The 17,275-nt window shown below is 39.1% G+C and overlaps 1 non-coding gene across 1 annotated transcript; it reads right to left on the minus strand.

Annotated features, from left to right (window-relative positions):
- Positions 1-7,183: 7,183 nt before the first annotated feature.
- On the minus strand, positions 7,184-7,290 carry LOC138745123 (U6 spliceosomal RNA). The gene has a single exon (XR_011346052.1). It is a non-coding gene; the product is annotated as a U6 spliceosomal RNA (small nuclear RNA).
- Between the last annotated feature and the right edge of the window lie 9,985 nt (positions 7,291-17,275).

Below are 17,275 nucleotides of genomic sequence, written 5' to 3' on the forward strand. Positions count from 1 at the left end.
TTCCTCCAAATCAAAGTGGTAGCTATGGGTTCCCACATAGGCCCCAGCTATGCCTGCCTTTTTCTTAGGTATGTGGAGCAATTCATGCTACTAACCTACACAGGCAAAGCTCCTTAATTCTTCCTCTGCTTCATTGATGACTACATATGTGCTGCCTCATGTACCCACAATGAGCTTATTGACTTTATCCACTTTGCCTCCAGCTTCCTCCCAACCTCAAAGTCACTTGGTCATTTTCTGGCAACACTCTCCCCTTTCTCAATCTCTCTTTTTCCTGCTCAGGAGACAAACTCTTGACAGATATTTTTCTATAAACTCACCAACTATCACAGCTACTTTGACTATACCTTTTCACACTCTGTTCTTTGTTAAAATTCTATTCCTTTCTTGCAATTCTTCCCTCCATTGCATCTGCTCCCAAGATTAGGTCCTGGATATCCAAGATATCCTCTTCCTTCAAAAAACTTGGCTTCTCCTCTAATTCCATCAATTTGGACCTCTATTACCCACACATCTTCCCTGACCCCTCCGCCCTCATGCGCAATAAAGAGAGGATTTCCTTGATTTCGTTTCCGCATTCAACATATTATCCTCCACTATTTCTGCACCTACTACGTAATCCCACCAACAGACACATAATTTCCTCTCCACCTTCTGCAGGGCCCACTCCCTCCACGACTTCGTCCACTTCTCCCTTCCCACCATTCACCTCCTTGGCACCTAACCCTGTGACCACGTGAAATGCTACATTTGCATTCACACCACCATTCTGGGCCATAAACAGTCCTTCCAGATAAAGCAACACTTCCATTGTGAATCTGCAAGAATAATCTACTGCATCCAATGTTCCTTTTGTGGTCTCCTTTTTATCGGAGAGACTGGGTGCAGACTGGGGTATGTTTCAGTATACACCTTCGTTCTGTCTGCTGCAATAGTGAGGATCTCCCAGTGGCAACCTATTTCAATTCCCTGCCCCATTCCCATGCTGACATCTCTGTCCATGGTCTCATGCAACATCAGACTGACTCAACATGAAAATTCGAGGAACAACACCTAATATTCTCTATGGGCACTCTTCAACTAGATGACATTAACATTGTCTTTGCCGGTTTTCATTAGCCTCCCCACCTCCCTTCTCTCTCTTTCCCTATTCCTATGACTTCTTTCCTCTACTTCTGTCTGTCTCTCTTTTTTTTTCCCCTTTCCCTCTACCGTCTTTTCCCCAGCACTGCACTCACAGAGCCACACCACTTCCAGCTCATCCTCTTCCAGCACTTTTATTCAGGTGCCTGTCTGCTTTTTGCTCATACCTTGATGAAGGAGGTCAGGCCTGAAATGTTGAATATGTATCTTTACCTCCTTTAAGCACTGCAAGACATGCTGAGTTCCTCCAGCATTTCACATAATTGCCTTCAGTAGATTTGTTTATTTTTCAAAAATATTTATCTGACTTAACCGAACAGGCATTAGAAGAATAAAAAACTGACTATTTATGTATGAATTATGTCAAATTATGCCTGATTTTGTGTTACTGTCACTATTAATTTACCTTATTACATGAACATTTTAAGCTAATAGTTAAAGACATCATTAGTATTTATTCACCAGGGTAAAACAAGTAAATGCAAGAAGTCATATTAACAGTTATAAATCTTTGACATAGTTTTAGTGTTCAGAGGTCAGACGCAGACTTCCGATATTCTTACAAAATTTCAAAAGCAATGTAATTGTTAGTTCTGGCAGGGTTCCAGAGACTTTTTGTTGACACTGAAGATTGAAGCAAATAATTAGAATATGAAAAAAATTGTGAATACTCAACATAATCAGAAAATGGGATTTGTACATACAGGATCGATTCATGGTAAGATCATGATTTTAATTGAAATAATAAACAATATTATTTCAGTTTAAGTATTAATAATCACATCAAATTTTAAAACACTGAGCTTCTGATGGATACAATAAAAATACTGAGTGGAACTGTTTAATTAGAGGGGGGAATGCTACCACTCTAATGTCTTCAACATTCTCATATAACCATATAACAATTACAGCACGGAAACAGGCCGCACCGAACTAGTGTCTTTCCAATGTCCACTCTCGATCATGCCAACCTCATTATGAGCATGACCTCTGCATTGAAGATAGGATTGGCTTCTTTCCCCCAGTCAACAGGAGCAAATGAAATTGGAACAACTGTTGACTGCGCCTTGTGAAGCACCAGCACCTTCTCATGAACTCCTTCCGACTTGGTTGGAATCGTGGTGGTAGAGGACATGGTAGAAGCAACATATTTGTTGGAAGCATCAGAGATTAGGTGCTGCTGCCTGGTCCTGTCAGCCAATGTGGACCCTGTTGTGGTTCCTGGTGACTACATCTCATGTTAAGATTTGCGGCTTACATGCTTTGTCAGAGAAAACTGTTTACTTATTCTTTCAGTGTGTTGATTAATACAGTTTTGGAGTTAACTTAGTCATTGCACTCAGGACAAAACTTTGGTTGAAATCATACACAACAGCTGTGTTTCTCAGAAACAAAGAAGAGAAGCATTTTAAAATTATTGAATGGCCCCTGATTCTGTTAAATAAGATCATAAATTGTTTCCAGTGCTATCCTTTGAAGTATGGATGCAATAACATAACATAACATAACAATTACAGCACGGAAACAGGCCATTAGGCCCTTCTAGTCCGCACCGAACCAAACACCCCTTTCTAGTCCCACCTCCCTGCACAATGCCCATAACCCTCCATCTTCTTCTCATCCATATACCTGACCAACCTTTTCTTAAATAATACAATTGACTCCGCCGCCACTATTTCTCCCGGAAGATGATTCCACACAGCTACCACTCTCTGAGTAAAGAAGTTCCCCCTCATGTTACCTCTAAACCTCTGCCCCTTAATTCTTAACTCATGTCCTCTTGCTTTAATCTTTCCTCCTCTTAACAGAAATAGTCTATCCACATCCATTCTGTCTATCCCTTTCATAATCTTAAATACTTCTATCAAATCCCCTCTCAACCTTCTACGCTCCAAAGAATAAAGACCCAATCTGTCCAATCTCTCCCCATACTCCAGATGCTTAAACCCAGGCAACATTCTGGTAAACCTTCTCTGCACTCTCTCCACTCTGTTTATATCCTTCCTATAATTAGGCGACCAGAACTGCACACAGAACTCCAAATTAGGCCGCACCAACGTCATATACAATCTCAACATCACCTCCCAACTCCTATATTCCATGCAATGATTGATAAAAGCCAGCATACTAAAAGCCTTCTTCACCACCCTATTCACGTGAGTTTCTACCTTCAGGGAACGATGTACCGTTACTCCTAAATCTTTCTGCTCTTCTGTATTCCTCAATGCTCTCCCATTTACCACATATGTCCTATTCTGATTCTTCTTACCAAAATGAAGCACCTCACACTTATCAGCATTAAATTCCATCTGCCATTTTTCAGCCCACTTTTCTAAGCAGCTCAAATCCCTCTGCAATCCTTGAAAACCTTCTTCATTATCCACTATTCCACCTATCTTAGTATCGTCTGCATATTTACTAATCCAATTCACCACCCCATCATCTAGTTCATTAATGTATATAACGAACAACAATGGGCCCAATACAGATCCTTGAGGCACACCACTGGTCACCGGCCTCCAACTTGACAGACAATTATCCACTTCCACTCTCTGGCCTCTCCCTTTCAGCCAATGTTCAATCCATTTGACTATCTTAAAATTTATACCTAAAGACTGCACCTTCCTAACTAACCTTCCATGTGGTACCTTATCGAAGGCCTTACTGAAGTCCATATAGACAACATCCACTGCGCTGCCCTCATCCACATTCCTAGTCACCTCTTCAAAAAATTCAATCAGATTGGTCAAACATGACCTTCCTCCCACAAATCCATGTTGAGTGCTCCTGATCAGACCCTGTCTATCCAGATGTTTATAATGCAAGAAATTTTGGGGAAACCTATGCTTTATTGTTTGAAGTACATTGCTGATGTTAACTTTCATGTCCTTCAGCAACTGTCTTCGAAAAAAATCAGTAAAGTGTTACATGCAGCTATAAATAAGAAATAAGCCACTAAATCTAATGTTAGAAAATAATGATTGAAATGTAATATTTTAAGATTATTTGAAATAAGATTTTCTGTTTGCCCTTTAGTAATTTTATTTATTTAATGTAAAAATCAACCCCATAGGTATCTTTATGATTTAATTTGTACTTAATAATTTTGACTTTATCTATTCTTAATAACAAATCAAAGGCCCAAATTATTTAGAAAACAGTTATGAAAATAATTTGTGCTCCAATAAAATACCATATATATGTGCAGACTTACCATCTGGTCGCAGCCAGCTGTTTGCCCATCCGAGCTCCTGACGCCTCAAAATCAGACACTCCCGATCCAGCCACATGTCTGCCTATCAGAACTCCTGATGCCTCAAACACAGACTTACCACCCGGTCCCAGCCACCTGCCCAACCATCAGAACTCCTTACACTTCGAAAGATGCAGGTATGTAACGCGGACAAAAGTAGTAAGCGTAAGTCTAACCCCTAAATTTTACCATAACAATATAAATTATGTATTTATGCAGTATTGCAAATTACATTGAAAGTTAAGTCAAGTACAACCTGACAAAACAGTGTACAGGTACACTGGTCCTCGGTGTAAAACATGCAGACACACAACCAGATGTAACACACATACAGACAACAATACATTTGCAGGACAAGTACTGTATACATATATACAAATAAATAAATATTGTTTTGTGAATATGAGAGCCTCAGATGGTTAGTGTGAGTGTTTCATTTGATCATTCAGTATTCTCACTGCCTGTGGGAAGTTTCTCAACCTGGTGGTGGTGGCTCTGATACTCTTGTATCTCTTTCCCAATGTGAGCAGTTGGAAGATGCTGTGTGCAGGGTGGAAGGGAATCCTCAATGATTTTGCACGCCCTCTTCGGACAATTATTCCAGTAGATAATGTCAATGGAAGGAATGGACACCCAAGTGATCCTCTCTGCTACTCTTATGTTCCTGTGGATTGATCTCCGATCCATTTCTCTGCACAACCGTACCCTATAGAAGGTTGACATAATGGTGGCCGATAGCCTTGTCTGCTTCATTCTTCTCAGGAAGTGCACTCACCATTGTGCCTTCCTGACAAGTGAAGAGATGTTGTGTGTCTATGATAGGTCACTAGTTAAGTGGAATATTTTATGGTAGTATCCTTTATATCATTCTTACTGTCTGAAGTTGATTGTTACCAAATGACAAAATGTTTTGATGATTGTAATTGAAGTAGTCTCCAAGAAAATTATATTAAACCTTAGGTTGTGTGGGCTCAAAATCATTTTGACAATGGACTGTATTTCTGAAGATGATTGCCCAGGTGCTCCAGATGTTTTAGATTTACGTGGGCCAGCCATATGTTTAGGTTAATGCCATAGCATAATGATGGAGAATCCATCTCTGCGATTCGAAGCCAGCTGAATCTTGTATTGAAGCAGAAGAATGGGTATTTCCACACTAGAAACTGGGAAGCAATGTTAAGTTCAGTTATTTTGTATTCCTCAATTTACTTTAATTAATTTTAATACATTTATTAGTATTTTAAACAATTTTAATAGCCTTTAGATATATCTAAATACTATTGACATTTAAAAACTATTACAGAGCCTTGAATACTTGGACAGGAGATGAAATAATGACCCTTTGCTTTGACTTCTGTAAAAGGGAATTCCAGAGGTGTGGCCTCAGTGATTGGCTGAAGTCTGTGGTACTTTCAAAGATTTATGCAGTGTTGCTGCCTGACAGCTCCAGTGAGCTGGGTAATAATAATGATAATGAGTTTATTGTGATATACATCACACAACATGCATAGGCCCCAAAATTGTTACTTGCTGCAGCCGAACAGATACTTCATTTGAAAAAAAACGAATATGCATTTAATTAAATGGAAATATATATAATAAATTCAAAAGATAAGTAATAAATATTCACATAAATAATAAATATTCATTGAGCAAAAAATATAGTGGCATTAGCATAATGCAGTCAGTCCGCTCATGATATCTGGGCAGACTCTGATTGGTGTAACAAAGGGAGGTTTAAGATCCTGATAAACATTGAAAAGAAACCGTTCTCGAATCTGGAGGTGCTGGTCTTCGGGCTACCCCTTCTGGAAATCAATAACAAGCTCCTTGTTTTCCTATTTCAATATTTTAATTGAATTTTACAATAATAATAAAATGTATATACCTTAATTATCTAAAGAGGTAATAAGAAAAAGAAAATATACAAAAGAAAGACTTGTATAAGAAAAGCATGCTACATATGAACAAGATAGCATAACAATCAAGCCAAAAAAAAAGGAAATAATCAAGTAATCATTTATAACATATGGCTAACTGAAAAAGATAAAACAAAATAAATTGATGCTATAGCACAAATTCTACCCACTTCCCTTCCAAAGTTATTTGGTAAATACATAAAATTTCACAACAATTAAAAAAAAACACAAACTTACAAGACAAGATCTAAATGATCTTATAGATTATGAAAAAAGTTAATAAAAGGACCCTTTAAGCTTTAAAAGTTGGATTCCATTAGAAGAACATCTGATCCTCCCCCCCCCCCCCCCATCAAAGTTAGACATAGCATCATGTCATAAAACCATTGAATGTGATTAGGAGGGACATCATCTTTCCTTCTCATCAATATTGGTGAAACAACAAGCTCCTATTTTTGATGATGTTGAGAGCAAGATTGTTGTTTTAGCACCACCCAACCAGATTCATGATTTCCATTTTGTATTCTGATTCATCTTTTCCAGCGGTGGTTTTGCCAATGAATTTATAGATTGCGTTGGAGCCAAACTTGTCTGTGCAGTCTTGAGTGGACAGGTAATTGAGCAGGAGGTCAGTCGTGATCTTCAATGCCATCTGTGTGGAGTTTACTTGGTCTTCCTCTAATAATGTGTGTTCCTCCTCAGTACGCTTGTCTGTCTCTACACACCAAAGATGTATTTATTGGTAGATTTATTTGCAACTGTATATTACCCGAGTATTGGTAAAGCAGGGTGGCATTGACCACAAATGAGAGAGAATAGGGCACAACAAAATAAGTGGGAGATTAGAAATGATACGTTTTCTCTTTTATTAAAAAAAGAATGTTTCATGAATTTATGTGTCATCCTTGTGCAGGGACCATGCTAATCTTCTCTGTATCATTCCAATTTTAGTATATGTGCTGCCGAAGTGAGCACTGGATTGCTCTAAGATCCAGCTTAGATTCAATGAGCCAAATAACCTTCTTTGTTTTTATAGATTAATGTGAATAGATGGGATGACTGCACCTTTCCAAGAACTAAAACAGGCATGACACTATCCATTTGCACCAGTAGAAGATAGAATGTGCAGTCTGACTCATCTATGTTTAGAGCCAAAAGAAATGGAAGAGATCTTAAATGAGTTTTTTGCATCAGTATTTACTCAGGGAACTGGCATAGGGTAGACTGAAGTAGAAAAGAACAGTGAGGTCATAGACCCTATACAGATTAAAGAGGAGAAGGTGCTTGCTGTCTTAAAACAAATAAGGTTGGATAAATCCCCAGGGTCTGACAAGATATTCCCTTAGAGCTTGAGGGAGGCTAATGTAGAAATTGTGGGGGCTCTGGCAGAAATATATAAAATGTCCTTAGGCCCATGGTGTGGTGCCGGAGGATTATAGGGTAGCACATGTTGTTCCATTGTTCAAAAAAAGGTTCCAAAAGTAGTAACTCAGGAAATTATGACTGGTGAGCCTGACATCAGTAATAAGTAAATTATTGGAAGGTGTTCCAAGAGATTGGGTATATAAGTATTTGGATGACCGGGGATTGATTAAGGATAGTCAACATGGCTTTGTGCATGGTAGGTCATGTTTAACCAATCTTATAGAGTTTTTCGAGGAGGATACCTGGACATTTGATGAAGGGAAGGCTGTGGATGTTGTCTACATGGACTTCAGTAAAGCTTTTGGCAAGGTCCATATGCGAGATTAGTCAAGAAGATTCAGACATTCTGTATTCATGGTGAGGTAGTAAACTGGATTCTAAATTGGGAGAAACCAGAGAGTGATGCTTGCTTCTCAGTCTGGAGACTTGTGACTGGTGGTGTGCCTCAGGAATTGGTGCTGGGACCATCGTTGTTTATCTTTGATATCAATGATGATATGGAAAATTGGATCAGCATGTTTGCAGATGAAACAAAGATTCAAGGTATTGTGGACAACAAGAAAGGCTTTCAAAGTTTTCAAAGGGATTTGGACCTGCTGGAAAAATGGAAATAGGAATTTAATGCAGACAAGTGTGAGGTGTTGCATTTTGGAAGGACAAACCAGGAAAGGACATACATGGTAAATGATAGGGCACTGAGGAATTTGGTAGAACAGATGCATAATTTCCTGAAAGCTCTCACTATGGTTCGATAGGTTTTTAAAGAGAACTTTTGGCATATTGGCCTTCATAAATCCACGTATTGAGTATAGAAGTTGGGATAATATGGTGAAGTTGTATAAGATATTGGTGATACCACATTTGGAGTATTGTGTGCATTTTTGGACACCTAACTACAGGAAAGATATTAATAAAATTGAAAAAGTGCAGAGAAGATTTACTAGGATGTTGCCCAGACTTCAGGAATCTGAGTTACAGGGAAAGATTAAATAGGTTAGGACTTTATTCCCTGGAATGTAGAAGAATGAAGGGAGATGTGAATCAGAATCAGAATTTATTGTCATGAACAAGTCATGAAATTCATTGATTTACACCAGCATTACAGTGCAAACACGTATATAAACCTCCTTAGAAACACAAAAAGTTAAAGTAAGACAGTGGCATTGGTTCATTGATTATTTAGGAATCTGATAGCAGCAAGGAAGAAGCTGTCCTCGTGCCGCTGAGTGCTTGCCTTCAGACTCCAGTACCTTTTTCCTGATGGTAGCTGAGTGAAGAGGGTGGTGGGGGGTCCTTGAGAATAGAGGTTGCTTTCTTAAGACACTGTCTCTTGTAGATGTCTTTGATGGAGTGAAGTCAGGCCGAGTTAACAACCCTCTGGAGTTTTTTTCTTGGCACCTTTGTACCAGACAGTGATGCAACCAGCCAGAATGCTCTCCATGGTACACAGAGAGATGTTTAAAATTATGAGGGGTATCGACAGGCAAAATGTAGGTGGGCTATTTCCACTGAGGGTTGGGAAGATACAAACCAGTGGACATGGGTTAAGGGGAAACAGTTAGGTGAAACATTAGGGGGAACCTCTTCACACAGAGAGTGGTGGGAGTGTGGAATAAGCTGCTGGATGAAGTGCGGGCTCTATTTTAACACTTAAGAAGAATTTGGACAAGTACATGAATAGTAGGAATATGGAGGGCGATGCACTGGGTGTAGGTCAGTGTGACTAGGCAGAATAATAGTTTAGCACAGACTAGAAAAGCCAAACGGCCAGTTTATGAGCTGTAATGTCCTATGGTTCTGAGAGTGACCCCTGCTACAGTCCAAACACATTTACATTTCTGTTTGCACATTCAACAATTTGAGTTTTAGCATTTTAATGGAAGGCATGGTTAGCGTAGCAATTAGCGTAATGCTGTTACAGTCCCAGTGATTGGGGACAGGGTTTGAATTCCATGCTGTGTGTAAGGAGTTTGTACTTTCTCTCTGTGTTTGCGAGGGTTTCCCTGGGGCTCTGGGGCAAGATAATGCAGACTACTTAGTCAGCGATTAGTAATATTCATCAATATATTGATCTTGTGAGCTTACATATTTCCATATTACTATGAACTTCCATCCTTTCTAATTTTAATACACAAAAGTACTGGAGAAACTCAGCAAGTCACACAGATACATCTGTACATATTTGCTATAAAGAACACTGTGTGACTTGAGTTTCTCAAGCTCTTTTGTATATTAAACTACAATCATGGAATCTGCAGATTTTCTTGTTCAGCACCCTTACTTAGTGAATTTTTTCAATGTGTGCATATTCAATTGCATGCAGCTGAATATTTTTATTAGTTTGTGATTGAGTGTCATTTTCTTTCCAGAGTGAACAGAGTAATCATTTCTGGGTTGTTATCAATTTGATAAATTTAGTAGTGCATTTTGCAATGTAATTTTTGCATGGGATGATGCCATTCACTTGCTTAAATTACCATTTGAGTATTGCAGGAGAATTTATACCAAATTGTTCTTGAGTGCTTGTCATTGGACATTTTGGAACACTTGAGTGCCAAACTAGGAAGCCTGCAAAGTAAGCAAAATGCTCACCCATTTCAAGAGCTTCCTCTCAACATGATTAGGACAATTCCATATCCCAAATTTTCTAATCTCCAGGTGACCTCTCCACCACCTCTGACTGTCGGGTCTTCCCCAAGTCTGGAACTTATCCATTTCTCAATAATTCCATCCCAGCAATCTGATAAGATCCTTTCCGTCAATTTACCATCAATCCATCAGCAACCTGCCATTCTTTGACTCCCTCAACAATTTGCTATTTGCTTTCCTTGCAACAATCTGTGCATCTATCCAACAATTATGTCAAGCTATTGGTCATATTCTTCAAATCCCAAGCTTCCATTCCAAATGCCAAGCTTCGGTGAGTGCCATTCCACCATCACTGTAGCCTGTGTTACATTCCTGGTGACCTTTTATGCTCAACTTTGGGAAAGGTCCTGTTGAGACATGTAAACTTTGTCTAGCTTCTAGTTGTATCTCAATAATTGCAGAGATTTGTATCAGGAGCCAATGAAGTGCCACTAGACTACCATTTCCTGTCTTAAAAGGAATCATGTAAAGCATTCCCCCATTTACTTCAATATTTCTTGCCAAGAACATTCCTTTGTAACAACTTTCCCTGTAAGCCAATGTGTTGTATGGAAGTCCAAGGTATCTGAGACAGAACTGCTGAATAACCTTGCTCTGTCAGGTATCTTGCATTCTTGCTATTCTATCACCTTTTGCCTCCTACAAACCAGCTGGTGAAAGATAATTCATCGCATGGAACCCATGTCTCATCAGCTACAGGTGGTTGGGAAGGTCAGGCAGATTTTCATGTTCCTCATTGTTAGAAGGTTACTTGTGACCTTGAAGGAAACAAGTGAAGGATGTCCACTGTTATTAGAAAATATTAACCTAAAAAAATGAGAACATTAGACTTTAGGGAGGAGTGGCCTGCAAACACACATGTATACAAGAACCATTTAAAGCTACCTGTTACAATCGTGATATCTCTTCACCATTTGACAGATTGGCAACAAAGGAGTCTTTTTGCTTTGTTTTGTCGCTATCAGTTTTGTCAGAATGGTCCATCAATACTTTCATAAGCATGACTTTAAGCCCACTCCAATACCATGCTTCATGTAGTTTTCACTTGAGTTGAGAAAGATAAGAAAAATACTGTTTGAATTTGTATTCTGTCTTCATTTTATAATTGAAAGTATTCCTAGTTTCTTGCAGAGGTTTATTAGATTAGACTTGTTGAATAAATATAATGGGTTTTTTTTGAGAATTGCTGAGCTGTTGTATTCCATTGTGAAAAAAATTCAACAAAGATATAAATATAAATATATTCAATGAGGTTTCATGTTGACATCCTAACATCTGAGGATGTTAGCCAAATCTGCACAATATTCTGAAATGAATGTTATTGACATATTTTCTTTTGTGTCTATCTAATTTGTGGTTCAAGAAGTGGTCTTAAGATTTAGGCAAATGTATAAATTCTGGAGCTGTCTCGATTGCTTATTTATCAAAATTTATGGCAGACTTTTGAAAGGTGAAGTGCAAACAGCTGTTCTTGCAAATGCCATAATGAGAATTTAAAATATCTTTGATGGGGTGAGTGATTTAATAATGAGTAAAGTATTCAAAAAAAGATGTCAGTAATGATTTTAAAATAAAACATGTGATGCATGTTGATGAAGAATAACTTGGAAATTGTTATGACAGTTTTCTTCCCTTGGTATTGCTGCTTTGTGAGCAGGAATAAAAATTCTTCAGGTTAAATAAGTTACAGAAGCTATGTTGCTTGGCTGGCATTTCTATTATGTTTTCTGAAAATTAATTTTGAAAGTTAAAGCTTTTGTTCTAATGTATTATCCCTTTTTTCAGTAATTTACTGATATACTATCAGGCTGACTGGTTCCAAAGCAAATTTGGGCACAGTTTTCAGAACATATTTTCAATTTTAACTACAGGTACTACCTGACTTACGACCTACTCGACTTATGTCCATCCGCACAGACGACCAAAAATCTTTTTAAAAATACATGCATGTGCAATATAGAACCTGCCCCGCTGTTGCTCTTCTGTCGGCATGCTATAAAGATGGCAAGAGGAAAAACCTATCCCTTGGTGATACATTTCCTCATTCCACCGTTTCAAGAATTTTAAAGGACAAAGAGAAAATATGTGAGGGTGTAAAAGGTTCTGCACGTATGAAGAGCCATCTTGATTCCTGTACACATGCATGAGTTTTTGGTTGGTACATGGTCATGTGCCAACCAAAGACACGTTCATGCGGCAACTGAAGACTCGCGCTTACACACAGGAATCCAGATGACAGTGCCCAGCCGATGGACCCCAGGATGCTGACAAACAAAGTAAGCATTGACCAGAATGTGGAAAAATTCTCCAAGGTTGATCAACAGATTCAGAAAGCTTTAAGTTGTTATCGTCAAATCTATGATGGAAAAATGATTTGATTTAAAAAGTCTGCTTTAAGACTTCGGTACTCCATGCGCAGAGGTAAAATTCCGACTTGCGTCTATTCCAAGATACGACTGATCCTTCAGTCCCCATACGACCATAAGTTGGGGAGTACCTGTACACAAACCACAGAGGGCATTATTTATTTTTGTGGTAATGTAGTTCATTTAATTTTATGAGTTGTGTCCCATAGCAAAATATCTGTGGCAAAATTTGTTTGGATAACTAGATTGATCAACTGCATGTTGCACTAATGTTATTTAGAATTTTGTTAATTATAATAAAGTCTGCAGGAAGCATCATATTTGCTAATAATTTTCACAGAACATGCTTCAGATCAGACTTTTAATACAATAAAGCTACATTTTGTCTGCTTCCATCCATGCTAATGGCACAGTTCACTGAAAGCAACAACAACTGTCTTTAATATCTTCTCCATTCTGGTCCAATGGACCAGTTACTTTGACTAAACTTCCATCTTATTTGGCTTGCAGAAGGTGATTACCCAGATTGTTCTTATTTTTGACTCAGTGAATATATTAGGGAAAATGCTCAAGTCACGACTATATATGACATGGAGAAGAATAAGTTCAAGTTTATTTTACTATCCAATTGTACAAGTACAACCAGATGAAACAGTGTTTTCTGGTCCTCGGTGCAAAACACTACAAACACTTATAGATACAATTGATACATATGCTCTGATACACACACACACACACACACACACACACACACACACACACACACACACATTAAAATAAATAAATATTGTTTTGTTAAATAAATAATAGAGTCACAGAGTGTTTGTTTGCATGAGCAGTTTATCATTTGTTCAGCAGTCTCACTCACTGACTGGGAGAAGAAGCTGTTTCATCCTAGTGGTTCTGGCCCCGATACTCCTGTATCACTTTCTCATCAGGAATAGCTGGAAGATGCTACATGTGAGGTGGTAGGGATCCTCACTGATTTTGTGAGCCCTCCTTAGACAATGATCCCACTAGATCATGTCAATGGGGGTGGAAGACCACAGTGATCTTCTCTACCACCCTTATGATCCTGTGGATTGACCTCCGATTTGATGCCCTACAGCAGCTGTACCACACTGTGATACAGCCCACTGGGACACTCTCAAAGGAGCTCTTGCAGAAAGTTAACAGGATAGTGACCAAGTAACCTTCAATCTTCTCAGGGAGTGCAGACTCAGTTGCACCTTTCTGACAAGTGAGGAGATGTGTGTGACCAGCATATATAACTTCTGAAATGGACTCCCAAGAAATTTGGCACTCTCTAATCTCTCTACTACTGAGGTATTGATGTGTAGTGGAAGGTGATCAACTCTGGGCCTCCTGAGGTCAATGATCATATCCTTTGCTGAGGAGGTCTACCCTCATGTCATCTGGCAACTTGATGACTTTGTTGAAACTGGATCTGGTGAAGCAATCATGGACCAGTAGCGTGAACAAGAGCTGGCTGAACACACAACCCTGATGTGCACCAGTGCGCAGCCTGATGGTGCTTGATATTCTCCTGCCAGAATAGAGTTATAGAGAGGGGTGTTGAGTTCCAATGAGGAAGGACAGTTTCTCCACTAGCCTTTGGAGAATGATTGTATTAAATACTGAGCTGAAGTAAATGAACAGGAACCTGGTGTATGAGGCATTGTTCTCTACTTGGGACAGGACAGAGTGGAGGGACAAGGCTATAAAATAGTCTGTGGAATAGTTCCGTCTTTAGGGAATCAAAATGGATCCAGTGTCTCTGGGAGGTGCGCTTTGATGCATTCCGTCACCAGACCCTTGAAGAATTTCATATCGTTGAAGGTCAGTGACATTGAACGTTAGTTATTGAGGCCTGTTACTATTACCCTCTTTTGTATGAGGATAATAGTGGCTGTCTTGAAACTACTGGGGACAATGAACTGCTGCAGTGATGTGTTAAAGATGTCTATTAGGGCTTCAATCAGTTGATCCGCTCAATATTTCAGTACCCAAATGGCTACTTATCGAGTTCTTCTGCCTTGTGATGGTTCACCTTGGATAGGGTTCTCCTCACCTCAGCTACAGCTATGAGAGAGGCCCATTTATCAGAGGGAGATGCTTTATTTGGCATCAGCCTGCTTTTATCATCAAACCGAGTGTAGAAGATGTCCAGTCTGTCCCGAAGTGAGGCATCATTGTCTTTGACTCGCAAGGCTGTCTTGGGGGTCTGTTATTGTTTGGATCCCTTGCCACACTTGCCTTGTGTCGCCAGTGTCGCACAGCTGACTATTGATATTTTGTGTGCACCCACACTTTGCCTACTGGATTGCATGGGAGTGTTCAGCCCTGGCTGGTCTCAGTGAAGGCAATATCACAAGCTCTGAGAAGTGCATGCACCTCTGCTTCTAACCATGGTTTTGGTTTAGCTCCGGTTGTGTGGCATTTGATCTCGGTGGCATCCTCAATTCACTTGCTAACAATGCCAGTCACTGAGCTTGTGTATTCCTCAGTGTTTACATGGTCATTATAGATGGCCACCTCTCTGACACTGCTCCAGTCCATAGTCTCAAAGCATTCCTGTAGTGCTGCTGTGTGCTCTCCCCTCAGTTTTGCGGGCCTCAATTTTACTGGCGTTAGCAGGACAGATACGTGATCTGAGTAACCAAGGTGGAGGTGAGGGCAGCCTTGTACGCATCATGGATGTTGGTGTACACCCAGTCTAGGGCGTTCTCTCCTCTGATGGTAAAGTTGACATGCTGTTAAAACCGTGGTAGAACAGTTTTCAGGTTGGCGAGGTTGAAGTCGGCAGCTACGTCATAAACCCTTTGCTCTTGCCGTTTGAACATTAGTAATTGTGTTTCAAGATGTGCTGCTAAAGCAATGAGGGATTGCTGCATGGTTTACAATGCTGCGACAGACGCTCATTTTGAATTGTATGAATTTTAATCAGTAACAAAGTTGGGGTTTAGCTGCTAGGTGTGTCAGGTTGAGACACTAAGTTGAAAAGAATGCACAAAAGATAAGATTTATGTGAGGCAAGCAGAATTTATAGAAAAAGCACTGAGATTTTAGAAAGGCATAATTGGAGGCTCAGATATTTCTCCCAATGTGTTTCATAAGGTCAAAAGCAATAATTGTTAAATGATAAATATCCCTTTTAGTGGTATGACATTGAAATTGATATGAGGGACATGTTTGCATCCTAAGAGCTGTTAAATTTTAGGAGGGAATCAGTTTGAGCATTAGCCATAAACATACAATACAGTTTCTTGAATGAGTTCATTGAAAGTGACAACCACATCTCTGGGTAGTTAATCCAAAAGTGATGACAACATATTTGCCAAGATATTACCTCATTTTAATTGCTTGCAAAGTTGTCATGCCTTGGTCTTGGACTCCTCATTATCTCTTTGATGCCCAAGATATGTGACAAATGTTTTCATCCACTTAATTTAATCAACTAAAGTATCCTGTAGCTAACTGCTACAAAGAAACACACACTTGCAGTGTGGGAGGTTGAGCTCAGATGGATGGAGGCTGGAAAGGCTCCTTTTACACAGTTGGCGTTCCCACCGTTTGTTTGATTGGCTGACATCAGCCTCATGAATAACAATAGTGGGTGGGAACATTCTGTGTGTGATTACCCTTCTTCCCCAGCCTGTTATTGATCTGTTAGCTCGGTAGCTTGGCCAGCACCATTTTAGGGCTGCTGGTCTTGGACTGCTCCAGCTTTCAACCGCGCCGGTTTGCTGTGTTAAGCGATGTGTTACAGTGTGTTATACTGCTGTTTACTACCCCGCATACGCACAATCTGTCGGCTCAATCTCTGCGGTGGTGGGCCGCCACAATCCCATCATTTTGTCTTTTTATAATCTCCTTGCACAGGGGATGAACTCTGAAATTTTGATATTAATCTGAGCAGTATTAAACCTCTATTGAATTTATGTGAAAATACTAAAAGTGTCGTAATTTCAAAGAAGTTCATTCTTTAACTGTGGCAGGATTTGTTTGCAAATATTTATTAATTTTTTAATAATTATCCATTAACTTGCAAATAGGTTTTACATCTAGATCATTGAAGATGATTAAAAATAACAGCATTGAAGCCAGTTACAGAACTGAGTAACTGATGCACATAAATCAGCATAATTGCGTTCATGATTATAAAAAAAGCATGTAGTAGAATTTTTTAAAGTCCAGTTAAAACATACTATCTATATTCACCAGGGTAGAAACTTGCTTGAAAAATTCAGTTGGGTTAATTGGCATTATTTTTACAAAAAGCCACATTCAAAATCCTTAATAAAGCCCTTGTCTTTCACAATGATAAATATTCCGATCTTTTTCACCAATTCTAATGATAGCTTGGGTTGTAGAAAAGATAAATTGAAATAATTATCCAAAAAGTAAAAACATAATGTGGAAGAAATTTCATCCATAGAGTTTGACAGTAAACTCTAACAGAGTTGGCAAACAGCACATTTTAAATTTGCGCCTGGACATGACTATTTATGTTTGATGAG

Source organism: Narcine bancroftii, chromosome 10 (assembly GCF_036971445.1).
Source record: "Narcine bancroftii isolate sNarBan1 chromosome 10, sNarBan1.hap1, whole genome shotgun sequence".
Taxonomy (NCBI): domain Eukaryota; kingdom Metazoa; phylum Chordata; class Chondrichthyes; order Torpediniformes; family Narcinidae; genus Narcine; species Narcine bancroftii.